Genomic DNA, 14964 nt, shown 5'->3' with positions numbered 1-14964 from the left:
AATAAGTGCAGGTTATAAATCATCAACAGAAAGAGAGAGCCTGCACCTAGGGGCGAATGGAGGAATGCTCAAAGGCAATTTGAAAGCCATTCTGAATGGGTGACGGTAGCAAAAATAAAATAAAATAACTCCATACAGCTATTCATACCATTTGAAGTGTTAAAATTAACACCAGGTACTTCAGCTTTGTTACTAGGGTGACAGAGAAAGCTGTAACAGCCTCTGTTGTGGTTCCATAGAAAGCCAGGGGGGTGGTGATTGTCAAATTAGAGTTCACTAATTACACAGCTGATTCTGGTTCAGTAATTGTTCTTAATGGTTAAGCCAGGCTGGTATCAATGCAGACTGAAGGCCATGACTCGAGGACTTCAGGTGCACCAAATTTTGTGCAGAAGAGCCAATTTCCTGCTGTTTTCTAGGACCCAGTAGTTGGTAACTAGGCATTCAGAGCTGAAGCCCTATAGGATGGAGGGTTTGCATCTGCAGGTTAGTGGACAGCAAAGCTCTTGGTTACTGCTCAGATGGCCTCTATCTCTTGGAAGTGGTATTGTGTTCTTATTTTCTCTGTGCCAAGCCCGTCTGATTTAAAATAACATTATGGGTTTCTTGGTAGCCCTGAGAGAAGATGAGTGAGGGTCTTTAGTAGGCTCCAGCACCTCATTTGCTGGGCTAACACAAGGTTAATGGGTGCTGGAGCTCACCCTGGTTCCCTCTGGGTATCACTTGGTATCCTTGTACACTAATAGGAACGTTATTCTTTGTGAAGAACTCAATTATAAGCTTGATTATTTCCTGCTAAAAGAGTGTGAGAGCGTTGGTTTCCTCCTGCTGCTGAGAAGGACGTGGCTTTGAAGGAATTAGAGGACCTCAGGCCTTGGGTATTGGCACTGAAGGATCTCGGCTCCCTCTTCTCAGAGAAGGGGTCATCAGCCTTCCTGAAACTTGATTGATGAAAATCAGCTGAAAATCTCCCCCGGTGGTGGTGGGATGTCTGTTCTAAGCCTTTCTGGGTGCTATCTGGATAACTTCCATTGTCTGGGTGTTTTTTTCCCCCTGTATTTTCTTGCTGCCTTTGTGCTGCCAGAGGTGCTCCTCCATCGAAGGTGACCTCAGAGGATGGTATTTCCAGTTTCAACCACAGGCAGGAGCTACTGGAAATGTCATCTCTCTGAAGATTCCAGTCCTGCTTTGCTGTTTTCTGTGGTTTGGATAAATCAATGTGGATGGATCCTCACCTGGGCTACACCAGTAGTGTTCCACTAAGAGCAGGGGCCATACAGAAGTGCTGGATTGGGATAGCTTATTGCTGGCTCCTAGCCTTGTCGTTACCTTAATTCAGAGAATCTGTAACTGGAATTTCAGGCTCCTACCTCTTTGATCTCTTTCTCACTCCCTTGTGTTGTTGTGATTAATGACAGACTGTTTGAAAAATGCTGTGGTGTCTGACTAACGCAGTCAGAGGGGTGTGCAGGGTTCCTTATTTCCTCCCACTGCAGACCTGCAGAGTGACTGGGGAAGAGTTTATTTTCCACTTTGCTTTGCCAGAGCTTCTGAGTGCCTGGGGAGAGGAAGGGGTTAAATTCTCTGCTGCGTTAACAGGAACGTTTAAATCAATTAACGAAAAAAGATCCAAAGAAAAGAAGCAAAAGTATGTGTGGCATCCAAATCCAGCACATGAAAACCCCATTTTGTAATAGAATATATAATGTTGCTTAGTTGGGGGAAAGAAAGATGGACAGGATGCGTGTTGTTTGATAGCAAACCTCATACTTCTGGGGGTGCTCTTCTCTGTTGAATGAGATGTTGGTGGGATTCAGGAGCCCAAAGCAGTGCTGATTATTTGCATGGAAAGCATCCCTGCAGCCTGATATTTATGGATTGGGCTGTGCTGATGTATTTATTCTTTCCTGTGAAGCAAAGTGATACAAAAAGACGGTGAGGATGTTGGACAGTGGCACTAGACACCTCAGCGCTGCATCTCCAGGCTCAGTGGGTTACATTCTTCTTTTCTTTCTCCTCAATTTAAGCAAATAGGAGCTGGAGCCTTAAGGTTTATTAGAGAGCAATAGGGATCTTGGCTGATAACAGTGCTCTGGGCTGTGTGTGAGGAAGCTGGTAGCTTAACCCCCGCAACGGACAGGATCTGATAACAGGGCTGGGTGGGTGGGGGGGGGGGGGGCAAGAATTGTGTCCTGATGTCCACCTTTTATCAGTTGGAGGCTGAACCTCAGCCTGCAAGGGTTGTGCTAGGGAAGGAATCTGTAAAAGCTGATGTCTGAGGCCTTCACCTTGCTGCCCAGCATAGTAGGTGCGTGTTGCGTGAGAATGGCAAAGGTCTCCATCAGGAAGTTGCTCTTTGGAAAGCTCTCAGTCCTCTCTTATCACTGTGTCTGAAAACGAATATTATTCAACCAGCTCAAAGCCCAGGGGATTATTGCACCTGCTGTGATCTTTGAACTTGCTAGCACAATGTCAGTGAGCCTGCAGAGATTGACAGCTCCTCTCCTGCACTGGTAAGGACGAAGGCATGAGCTGAGATGTTGCATCTTCTCTGGATGGTGGGTGCTGGTGTGTGAGGCGGCAATAAGGAGCCCACATCTCTCCTGCTGGGCACTTCTCATGTCTGTCTGATATGGCAGGAGGGGAAAGCTGATAATGAAAGGCTGGGAGAGCTCCTTTGCTTGTCTGTACTTGTAACTGAAGCAAGCCAAGTGCCAGAGTAGCTTTCTAGCATTGCTTGCCCATGGGGCTGTGGTCAGCTCTGCCTGAGCAGCAGGAGTTCTTGCTTCCTCCATGGGCTGCATGGAGCCATGCTAGAGAGCACAAGCAAAAAAGTAATTCCCTTCCAGCCCTGTGGTCATTCCTGCCGTTTTTGTGCTTGTGAAGTTGAAGCCTTTACGCTCTCATGCCTTCATTTCAGCTCAGCCTTTACCCTTTGCTTTAGGTTAGAAGCTGCGGAGGCCGATGGGGGCCGTGCCAGGTCCCAGTGAGAAGTCTAAACACTGAGAAATATTTACATTGTTAAGTAACTTCAGTGTTAATATAGCATTACAGAAAGGTGGTGCCTTCCTGAAACTGCTGCAAGAGACAAAACAAGTGGATGAATGGATATATCATGTATTATAGTACACATTGGTGGTGTCGTGTGTTACTTGATAATGTTACATCAAGGTAATGTTCAGTATCAGAATAACCTGATGCTGGGTTGTGGAGCTCTGCTTTATACTGGGTGCAATGGGCTGCCAGGCTGCTATGGGTAGGGGGAAGGAATGGGTTTGGGGTGCTCTGCCATTGAGAATGATGCTAAAGGAGGGGTGCAGTGCAGGAGGGATTCCATGGGGTGCGTCAGGAAAGTGGAGGGGGGAAAAAAAGTAATTAAAAAAAAGAAGTATATAGCAAATCAGTGTCTACAAAGAAGCCCTGGAGGACAAGGATGGGAACGGAGTTGGGCAACGCAACAAATGGATCATTTTTCATCACGATCTCATAACTGCTGTCTTGTTCCCAGTCTGCTCTTGTGACAGACTGTGCAATGCCCAGTGGGGACACTTCTGGGACACGATGCTGAGAGCCAGAATGTCGTTCTGGGGAGCGATGCTAGGCAAACTGGAGCCACGGAGTCAAGTCTGGATCCAAAGTACGTTTTGTTTTTTTTAAAAAAAAAAAAAAAAAAAAAAAATAAAAAAAAAAAAAATCCTTTTATTTTGGCTCCAGAAGCCCAGAGCCAGGAATGTAAATTGGCTTAGCAGAAGTATGTTAATTTTGGTGCCTGAGTTTTATTCAATATCATGTCTGTCTGGCACCCACACAGCAGGTGGCTGTAGGGTGCAGGTTAGGATGCTCCTCTGTAGAAGCATGCCATCCTCCTTTAGGCAGCAGGCTGGTACCTCAGTCCTCAGCCATCACAGTGAGCAGGAGTTGAGTGAAGCAGACAAACCTTCTTACGTACTTGGGGGTTTGTTGTAGGAAAAAAGGACAGATGTCGGAGCAGAGCAGTTTGGAACATCAACCACAGCCAAGGGAAGGGCAGGAGAATCTCAGTGCTGATATGGATGATAAGAATCTTAGCATCTTTCCGTCCACCTAGGTCAGATTTGACATGTTGAATGGGAAGGTCTGGGTGGGATGGGATCAAGGTTGAATCACTCAGTGCTCCAAGCTGCCCCCAGGCTTGGAAAGGTGAAGAAGGACTTTCTCTCAGATTCCCATGGAAAGGAGTGTGCTCCTGCCCTGCCCTCAACTGTTAGCAGCTGAGCATCAATTGTTTTCATGATGGCATGAGGATCTGCACTCTCCCCTGCCCTTCCAGGGTCAGATTTGACAGCAGCCTCCTGTGGGAAGATTGCACAAAATTCCTTGCTGGAAGATATGATTAAGCAGCAACAGTTAAACAGCCTCCTGGTGGTTCAGAAAAACCTAGCTGCTAATCAGGCTCTGACCTTGCTGCACTAACACAGGCTGATTGTTTTAATTAACTCAAGGTGACAGTAATTGACAGTATTTCAAGGGAAAGGCTGGTCTGTCCATGCTGAAGATGCCCCTTCAAGTATCTTTGCAAATAAAGCTGTGAAAAGGAGGCTTAAACAAGAGGGAGGTATCTTGCATCTGACATCCTCCATCCTGGGCACTGCAGAACTTGCAAGGGTTGCTCTGCTCTTGCATCCCCAAATCTCCTGCAATTCCTCAGCCCTGGAGCTGCTCTGCATTCCCACTTGAGCTCATTCTCCACCTCTTGGTGGACGTTCTGCCCCACTGCTGCTATGGGGAGTCAGGCAGACCCACCTGCTGCTCACAGGTGAAACACGCTCTCCTTTTGGGATGGTAACGTGAGATGTGGTGGAAAGGAATGGTGACATTACATTGGAAGAATGTTTCTTTTAGCTGGGAGCAATGTTTCTGTGCTTTGTTTTGCTTTAAGCAGACACAGCCCCGAGTGATGGCTTTTAATGCGATGCGGAGCAGCGTGGAGAATTAGGGAGATTAAAAAAAGCAGGATGTAGCTTGGCAGAGAGAAGCAGGAATGGGGCAATGGGGTTTGCAAGGAGATGGGTGAAGTGCTCTGTGTTTGGCTGGCAGGGTTTGGGAGGGTCGTGGTTGCCCATAAAATGCATCTGGAGTTGTATGGAGTTTCATGATGCTGGTGGGAAGCAGGATGGAACCACCTCACTCCAAATGCAATCATTTTAAAGTGGGGAAAGATCTCTGAGCTTATCTAGTACAACTGTCCACCTATAGCCAGCGTTGCCCTCTGACCAAGTCCTAAATACCACATCTACACCTTTCTTGAATGAGTAATAAATTGTTTACCACATGCTAGATAAAGCTGCATTGAGCCACACCGGGCAGGAGACTGCGTGCAGAGTAGGTACAAAGCCAGGAGCTGCAAAAAAAGGTGAGGAAGAGGCTGAGAGGGGACTGTGTATGGAGACAGAGAGGCTGGTGATTAACCCACGGAATGCACAGAGGGGACAGAGCAAGAGGAAACCATTTGCTGCCCTGTCCCTTGCACTTTCCCCTCTGGTCTGCAGCGCTCCCCTCCAGCACTGAGTTCTTTGGGATCAGATCCTCCCCTGCACCAGACACAGTCCTCCCCCGGGGGCCGGGCGCCAGGCTGATGGCAGGGGGGCTCAGACAGGCTGCTGCTGAGTGACAGCTTGGCCCCCAGCCAGCAGGACCCACAGAAACGAGGTGCCCTCTTAATTGATCTGCCCTGTTCCTTGCTCTTTGCCTTGCTGTTATTCCTCTGCCTTAAAACACGGGCGCGTGACGTGGATGTGTCGCGGAGGGACGTTGTTGGAGGACAACATTTCAGCTCTGGGAACTTAATAGCAGGCTGCTCCCAGTAAGGCTGGCTATAATAATTGGCCTGTCGGCCCTATGGGTGTGCTGTGCCTGACCGCTCGCCTTCCTGCGATGAGTGACCAGCTGATTCCGATCAGTGCTGACAGCCCATGGGGATGCTGCTTTTAGCCCTGGCTTTAGGGCAAGGCAGCATCAATTCCCCTGACGTTTCGTGTCCCTCCATCCCCTCCACCCCCCTTCTATTTTAATTACTAGGCAATTCTCAATGGAAAAAGAAAAAAAACCAAAAACTGAGCTGTTTTCTTGGCAGACCCAAACTATCCATTCCATCACTGCAAAAACCTCTGTGAGGGTGAATGGATAGGGGCCTAGGCAGCCTGGTTGGGTGGTTGGCAATGCTGGATTGGAGCTTAATGATCTTTAAGGTCCCTTCCAATCGAAGCCATTCTGTGAGAAGGGCTTGGAGAAGTTCTCCCAGTGCCATGGCACTCCTGAGCAGCACAGCTCAGTGCTTTGGGTCTTGGTTTTCCCCCTGCAGCTGATTCACAACCCCTCAGCACTGCTCTTTGGTTCTGCAGCACTGGGGGGAGGTGGCAGAGCTGAAGCCTTGCGCAGAAATAGGTCACGTTTCTGAAGAGGAAAAACATAAATTTCTGGATGATAGCCCGTAGCTGGGGGATCCAAAAACTCCATGAAGTGTGTGTTGGTCAGAGGGACGATCAAAGGTCAGAAGGAGGACCAGAGCTGCACGTGGGGCTGCCAGAAGCAGAGGGATGGATGTCGCTGCCCCTTTTTGTAGGAAGGTGTTTTCTTTCCCTCCAAGTGCACGTTGATTTTCTTGCTGTCGCCAGCTTGTGCCCTTTTCTCACTTTGATCTTTGGATCAAAGAGCAGAGGGGCATGGGAGGTGGTGGGGATGGGCAGAGGTGGGGGGCAAGTTGGTCACGGAATATTGGATTTCCCAACAAACAGCACAGAAAGGGGGGGGGTTGGAGAGGTAGGAGAAGGCAGCTTCTGAAGGCTCCAAAGGAGGATATGTCCAGTTCCTTCAGGAGTAATTCCCCCTCTGTTTTTTCTGCTGGATGACAGCGTCATGGAGAACATGGGTGGTGAGGAGGTGGTGATGCACTGAGCTGGGCTTCAGCAGGCATGCGTTGTTTCCAGGAGTTGAGCCCCAGGCAGGATCACTGCTCCCATTTCCAAACTTCTTGGAACTTTTCAGGTGGACCAGCTTTGTGATGATGGCTCGTAGAGTGAAACCAAGCTGGGTGGATGCAAAAAAAAAAAAAGAAAAGCAGGTTTTCTTCTTTATAAACATTGTTTGTTTTTTCATTGTCTCCGCTAAAGACAGCGCCTTTCCAAGCCTGACTGCGGGCGCAGAGCCAGGACATATCATGAATTACAATAATAATTTTCACTAGGAGGGTTGGCTCCCTCCAGATTGCACGGATCCCTCCCTGGTAAATAGCTTTAATACCCCACAGGCGCCAAATCACTTGACCTAGGTTAGCCCGTGAACTGGGATGCTTTCTGCTCGGCTGAGTGGTCCGGAGCCGAGATTTTTCCTCCCATTCTCTGCCTGTCAATCCAGGTAATAGTCAAAGCCTTATCTGAAATGCATTAGACTTTCAACGAATTGTCTGGGCTCCGGGCCCTGGGTGCTGAAGGCACTCGTGCGTGTGATGTGTACGAAGAGGCGAGACAGTAGCTTTTAACACCCCTTGCCTCATCTCTTTTCTTGGCTGGGGTTCAGCAAATTTCCGCAGTCTGCCAGCAAGAAGCTCGTGCCTCTGGGTTCAAGTATGTAGGCAGTGGTAACTGATCGGCGACGCGACGCTTCTCCGAAGCACTCAGCACCGAGTTTTGAGGCTGTTTTGCCTAATATAGGAATAGGTTATTTCAGAGCTGTGGATGGCTTGAAAAGCAGGGGGGAAGGAGATGTTATGGTAGGCTGAGAGTGAGGGGTTTTGGAGAGATGTTTGGGGTCTGAGGAAGTTGAGTTCGGAAATGTTCTCAGCTGGGGAGTGGATATGAGGCTTCATTCAAAAGTCAGACCACACTTCCCTTTCTTATACCAATGAGTGGCCACAGCTTGAACTTGGGCCCAGTGGTCAGTGCTGTACTTTTAAGAGTGTAACATTCAAGTTGAAAGCACAGATTTCCTTCCAGTGGTACCCAGTGAATGAGCATATTAACAGCTTTCCCTCATGACTCTCTGCAGTACCATATTAGTCCTACCCAAGAGGAAGGTATGACCAAAATATCTTGGCTTGCTCAGCCTGATGATGCTAAAACTTCAAGCGTTGCAGTTCACTTTGATGGGGTGCCTGTGGCCTGCATGGTCTTGGTCTGTGTCAGATGGATGGCAGGAGCTGGGAGGGACACACAGGCAGAACATTCATCATCTGTGTGCTTATGAGCACTGCAAAACTGCATTTCTTGACAGCTCTGAAAAATGCCAGTGGCTCTACAAAGGCAGCTGTCATGAAGACAAAGCGGGCAGGATGTGAACGTGCAGGAGGGTGGCATCCATGGGGGTCTGCAGATCAGTGTGGCACCTCTATGGAGGCCCACTTCTGTTGGAACTTTCCTTACTCTGCTTCCCCAAGGCTGCTTCTCAGCCCTCTTGTTTTCTCCAAAGGATGAGGATGCTCAGCAGCTCCCAGGGCTCCCACAGCTCTGTTCCCACCAGATCAATCCCAAAAGCACAAGCAGCAGCAGAGCGTGTTCCTCATCTCTTGCGGCAAGAGGATGACTCAACACTCGTGGCCTGTTGCTTCCTTGGCCTCTTTGCTGATGGGAGAGGAAACCAGTGATGAGGGTGGTATTTTGGCACCCTTGTGGAAGCTAGTTAATGGAAGGAGGCAGCCCTTGAACAAACAGGAGTGAATTCAAGAACCTCCCACTGCTCTGTGCTGGAGGGAGCAGACATCTGATTCTACTGAAGGCTCTGAGAAGCAAGGTCTGTCATTTTCTACATTTTTGCTCGATGTCTAGCAAAGTGGGCTGAGTATCATGCAAATAATGTTATTAGTGGGTCGACCCTGATGATTAGGAAGCCGTGATTCACAGATATGGAACAATTGTAGCTGGCGAAAGGGAATGAAATGGGGTGAAAGGAAAACACATCAGAATGTCAAAGCAGCAGGATCAGAGCCAGTTCAATATATGTGGTCGGGGCAGCAAATTCCTAATTTGCAATGGCATATAGAGGAACTTCATAGGAATTTCGAGGCTTGTCACTTGAATCTCATTTCAGTCTTCTGGAAAGTGCTGTAAAGAAGCTGTTGACATTGTTGTATTACCAAAGCAAAGAACTGAAGGACCACAGAGGAAGAGATGATTGCTTGCCTGCACCTTCTTCTACCTTGGCTTCCATCACGCAGCCAGAACCCATGGAGCCCTCGCAGACAAACTGCTGTGTGGGCAGCATGAAGACTTTCCTGGTGGTATTCCACAGGTATAAGCACCATCCTGGGTGGAGAGCCATTGAAATGGACCTGGTGTTTTAGTAACTAGGTACTTAGCTTGAACCTGAGATAAACGTAGCCCTGAGCCAGGCTGGAAAGGCACAGCTCAGGAGGGTTTGTGTGGTTGGAACTGCTCTGCAGCAGATGCCATGGGGTTGGGGACAAGATCCAGCTTGCTTTTCCCTTTTCCCCTTCCTCTGTTTTGTTTTGTGTTTGTTTGTTTTTTTTTCTCTTGGATTCTAATGATCCGCATTGGAGGTTATTAACCCCTCTGCTGTAATCCTGTTGGAATGTCTCTGCCTCCAGAGGTACTCACAGATGAGACCTGGGACAAATCACTGCTTTATTCAAGAGCTTGAGGTATCCAGTGATAAGAACTGCAGTGAGAAGGCTGCAGGGAGCTGTAGTGCTTCTGAGGCATGGCCAGGCTGGTTTGTAAGCAGGAGGTGATGACAGGCATGGTCAGTACTGCCCACAGGGTGGGCTTCTGCATATGTATCTTTAAGTTTAAGCCTTTTGCAGAAGGGTTATCAGGAAGGGAAACAGAGAGACCCAAAGTTATGATGGGAGAACCCACATCCTTGATGTGAGCCGAAGATCTGCTGCCAGAAAACCTTTCTTGCACTAAAGGATCTGGAGTGCCATGTGTGAGCTCTGCAGCAGGTTTACTTAATGCTTTCACAGCTGCCTTGGCAGTGGTGGGGTGATCAGAGGAAAGTGAGGGCAGAATAGTGCTTTAGCACATGACTAACCTGTCTTTCCTCCAGTTTTTTACCCTTGTTCCCCACATCAAACACTCCCTCATCCTCCTGAAAAGAGCAGATGAGCAGTCTGCAGACACTGAATAAGCAGAGGTGTTGGTTCTGACTTTTGAAAGGAGAAACCTTTGTGGTAATGTTGCTTGGAGAGCTGCTGTGCGAGGCTGGCCAGCCTTTAAGGTTGGGGAAAGAGGGAGAAAACAGGAAGGTTGGAGTTTCACAATGTCTGTGCTGAAAGAAACGAGAGTCCAGGTCAGCAAGTCCAAGCCCTTGACTGGAAATGCAGAAGCAGGGCTAATTTATGGTTTGCTAGATAATCCTTATGGAATTCCAGGAGTGAGAAGCCATTCACTGACCCCTTCAGAGACAACTTCTGATCCTCAAGCTTGGCCAGGAAGGAAGTCGGAGCCCTTCAGCTGACAGTGATCTTGCATGGGGGCTGAGGCTGAGCTCCAGACCACAACCACATCCTGCATGTCCAGCCTGGGCAGGAACCATCATGTGCTCGCCCCACAGGCTGTGCTGGCAGCTGGTGCAGCCTCACCTGGGCTGGGAGCAGACACACGGTGGCATGGGGATGGTGAAACCTTGCACATGGTAGAGATGCTCATTAGATGCTTGCCCTCTTAGTGCTGGTTCTGCCTGGAAAATCTTAACATCTAGTGCTGTAGACGCTCAGCTCAGTGCTTAAGATTTGCTTCGTTTTCTGCTGGGATGCTTTTCTGGCCCATTGTTTGAGTGGGTAGGGTGAGGGGAAGCATGGAGCTGTGTCCTCCATTGATTTGGTTGCCTTGGTTCCCAGGAGGTGTTGGAAAATGCTGAGAGCTGTTCTTGTCAGCCTTGAACTGGAGGGAAGGGCAGGGTATGGAGCGCTTCCAGCAGCTCCAGAACTGCAGCTGAAGGGCTCAGAAATCTCACCCATCAGTCTGATATATTTATAGAAGGATACAATCTTGTTTAAGATGAGAGGAATTCTTTATGACTATGTCCTGGACCCTCTTAAATCCTTTAGGGTGGACTCTCTGCTTCCTTTTCCTCTGTCCTCTTTACATTTGAGCAAAGTGGTGCTGTTGCAACATCCAGTTTTGGATTATTATTCAATGGAGGTAGATGTGTTACAAAAAAAACCAAACAGATGTTCACAGGGAATGTCGATTCTGACTCCATTCTTCTGCTCTACAGCAAAAATGCATTTGGGGCCCTGACTACTGGGGTGCAAGGCTGGGTTCTGCCCTCGCTCGACTGGAGCCATCTTCCTTCTGACTTCCATGCACGCTGCATATTTGGGTGCATTTAGGACAATTCTAGTATCTAGAGGTTGGGGAGCAAAACACTCTCTTTTTTTTTTTCCACAGCCCCTTCTTCCTTTGGAATCCTGCTGCTGCCCCTTGCTGCAAGACAGGGAGACCTCAAAGGCATGGGTGAGAGCGCAGCTCTTGCTCAGACTGCAAATCTTCCAAAGGATTAGGGTTTTACTTCAAATAGAGGAATGTAAATGTGTCTGGCTCCATAGTGGCTGGAAATTTCTCGCCGGAGCCAATGTTGGGCCATACTTGGCGGTGACAAGACGTTTGTTTGCCCACCCTGGTTGGACTACAGCTCTCGGGCTGGAAAATGTTAAAATGGGCTGTGCGTGCTTTTAGTGTCATAAAGTGGAGCTGGGAGGGGGAGGGCTTAGCGGGAGGAGCTGGATGTAGGTGGTTATTCTGCAGTGCAGTTGTGTGCATTAGGATGGCAAGCTGGGGAAGGAGCTGGGTTGGTTTAGTCTGACTGCAGGGCTGCGAGCTTGAGCTCATCTGTTTTCCCCCTCTTTTTGTCTTTATCACTGTTTCCTGGTGTTTTGTTGACTTGCAGATTCATGAAGGTATTTGGGAGTCTAAATCCCACCGAGGCCAGTGGGGATTTGGCATTTAAATGCCCTTGTGGTTTCGCTGTGTTAGCACAGTGCTCTTGGGAAGGAAGGGAAGTGGTATGGAGGACCCTGAGTGTCCTAGATCATAATGGAGGAGGCCAAACCTGCCAAGGAGGATTTGGATTCTCTGAATGTCCTCCAGTGTCTCTACTGGGTGTGATTGCTGCTACTCTCCCACAAGCGGACGCTAAGATCACAGCTCTGTGCGAAAGCAGTTGGTTCATTTATGTGCTTACCTGCAGCACAAGTCTGCAATAGAAATACTGACCTTGTCTGCAGGGACCTGAGGGCAGAGATGCACAGCATGCTTGGATTTCTTGATGCCAGCAATAACCAGAAACCTTTTTTATCCAAAGCTGCTTTCTGAAATCTAATGTTATATCAAAGTTGTGGCAGTTGTGAAACAAGCAGGGCTTTGGCTCAAAGCAGTAGAATTGAAAAAAGGGCATGAGATAAACAGGCCTGGAATTAATGCTTAGAGAAAGTAATAGTAGGGCTTCCAAGCGTGGAATGTCTCTGATGTTTTGAAGGCTAATAAAATATTGACAGAACGAGTCTGCTCAGTGATGGGATCCAGCCTTCCCTCTGCTGTGAGAGCAGGGCACCATGGCATATACAGAGGACTGGGAGCAAATGGTGCAGGTCCTACATCCAGCTCTGAGCACCTGGCTGACTTCAGGCGTGCTGCTTTGCTTTTCTTCCTGTTGAGGACTCCCGAGTACAATGGGAAGAATAACAGTGCCTTCTTCAAACTGTGACTCAGTCTGTAGTGTAGATGAAATGCTTTGATCTCCAAGGACTCGTTGCTCGTGGTAGGTGATGGGAAGCCTGAGAGGGCCAAGGGATATTTGCCTTTGATCAGCAGAGTTTGTGTTATCCCATTTTGGCAAGTTTTTCCTTGGACCTAGACATATCTTTTAGCTCAGTTGGAAGTAAGATGTTACGTGTCCCCATGGCTTCCAGATTCAAGTTATCAATGGTAATTTACAGCCCTGAGAGCTTTTGTGTTCCATCATCCACTGCAATGGGAGATGCAAGTAACCATGCCAATTCCTTAAAGCATCCTCTGTGATGGATGGACTTATCAGAAATACCTGTATGCAGGGAGATATGAAAATTAAAATACCAGACTACGGGAGACAAATGCACTGAGCTGAGTGGATGAGATGGATTTGAGGTGCTGAAGGAAACTGGGAAGTGATCCGTTAAGGTCTTAAGGAGGGATGGATCTATGGTCAAGTTAGCTAAATAAGTCCTTTATCTTTAATGAGACTTGGAGCAGACCTTCCAAAGAGCTGGTGCTCAACAAGACTGTAGATGCTGACAGACAGCTGGCTGTTTTTTTTCCCCTCTGCCTCCTTAAAGCTGTTTGAAGAGGTGGAATAATATTCCATAGAACAAGATCTATCTTGTTTTATGGTGCTGACAGGTGCTCATCTCTGTGAAGCTCAGTTTCAGTGAGTATGCAGTTGGTGTCAGGTCTTCTTGAACATGCCTACTGTCCCATTCTCTTCCCAGAACCATTCCCCTAACTCTCAGCAAACACCAAAGCACCTTTCACTCCTGACCCTCGCTGTCCTTCCCCAAGAAATACCCTCAGCCAGGGGTTTTGACAGGATCAGTGCTTTAGCCCTCAATGGCAGTTTGTATTTACATAAGTGGAACACTAATATTTACTTAAGATTATACTTTATTTTTCATGACTGAAGGGAAGATTATGCTGCGTGCTTTTTACATTTCAGAGGTGGGGAGGCAGGAATGGTCCCACGGCTTGCATAGAGAGGACCAGAGGCTGTTCTGCTCTGCATTAAATATGAAAATTAGAGCAGATGGCTGATTGGGACCAGAAACAAAGCAGTCCAGAAGCAGTGGAAACGCATGCTGATGTCTCAGGCAAAACAGCACAAATGAGCTAAACAGGGCAGCATGCAGCTATGGAGAACCTGTGCAAGCCTGCTGCTTGTGGTGGTATCTGAGCATTTATATTTGATAACAGCATTTATTATCTATTGACATAGTGATGATGCATTGTAGTAACGCAGCAAAACAAGCTGGAGCTCAGGACCTTGTGCCTCATAGCGCCTGGGTCTTGTTTCTTTGCCTCTGCTTGCCTTGAGCTTGGGCATCGTGCACAGAGGGCAGCAGGAGACCGGTCCCTGCTTGCAAATCAAAGCAATATGCTTCTCCCAGGCCTGTGGTAAAGGAAGAGCTGGCTTTTAGGCAGGGCTGGCCCTTGTACACGCACCAACCCCATAGGCCTGACCCGTTGGTGTGCCCCAGCCTTGGATGCGGGTGTTGAACTGCAGGCTCAAACTGCCAGCACAAGGAAATGCATTGGCAGCAAGAGAAAAGAGAGGCTGGGCTCTCTGAAGAGCGAGGCTGCCATGCTGTGCCATGTGCAGGATTCTCCATCCCAACCAGGTTGATAAGCAGCAAGAAAACGGCTGGGAAGAGGCAAGGAGTGGGGAAGCCCAGGCTGCTGTGTTCCTCTGGAGACCACACACACGCTGTATTTACGAAGCAAAGAAAGAAAAACGAAGTTGTCTCTCTTTCTTTTTAAAAAAAAAAAAAAAAGAAAATACCTGAATAACAGAACTGTGTGGTCTGGCAGCTCCTCTCTACCCTTCGCTTAACTGACTGGAGAAACAAACACAACCTCCTCCAATTTTTATCGCTTTGCTCGTGTTTCTCTCCTGTTTAAGCTCTTGAGAGAAATCCTTGGAGGAAGGGCTCAAAAGAAGCAGTGCTTTGTGACTGGAGGACCGAGTCGTTGGCAGTGTGTGGCCTAAATGGGTTCCTCCAAGGGTGGATTGGGTTTCTCCAGTGTCTTTCCCCTGCCTGGGGCTTCAGTTTGCAGCTATAGGTGCTTGTGGCTGCAGAAAGCAAGCTTCATTCTGGAAGGATGTTTCATAGAATCATGGAATGGCCTGAGTTGAAAAGGACCTCAAAAATCATCTAGTTTCAACCCCCCTGCTGTAGGCAGGGTTGCCAACCAGCAGACCAGGCTTCCTGGAAATACAGTG

General features: G+C 48.2%; 1 long non-coding RNA gene across 1 annotated transcript; it reads left to right on the top strand.

Moving 5' to 3' along the window:
• The first annotated feature begins 468 nt into the window (after window positions 1-468).
• Window positions 469-11899, top strand: LOC122186390. The gene is made up of 3 exons (XR_006181122.1): window positions 469-486; window positions 11385-11450; window positions 11884-11899. It is a non-coding gene; the product is annotated as an uncharacterized LOC122186390 (long non-coding RNA).
• Window positions 11900-14964: the final 3065 nt, after the last annotated feature.

The sequence above is a fragment of the Lagopus leucura genome, unplaced genomic scaffold, assembly GCF_019238085.1.
Source record: "Lagopus leucura isolate 7727_CA_CO unplaced genomic scaffold, USGS_WTPT01 Super-Scaffold_100037, whole genome shotgun sequence".
NCBI lineage: Eukaryota > Metazoa > Chordata > Aves > Galliformes > Phasianidae > Lagopus > Lagopus leucura.
The sequence above is the reverse complement of the archived record's forward strand: the minus strand, read 5'-3'. Positions and strand labels throughout refer to the sequence as shown.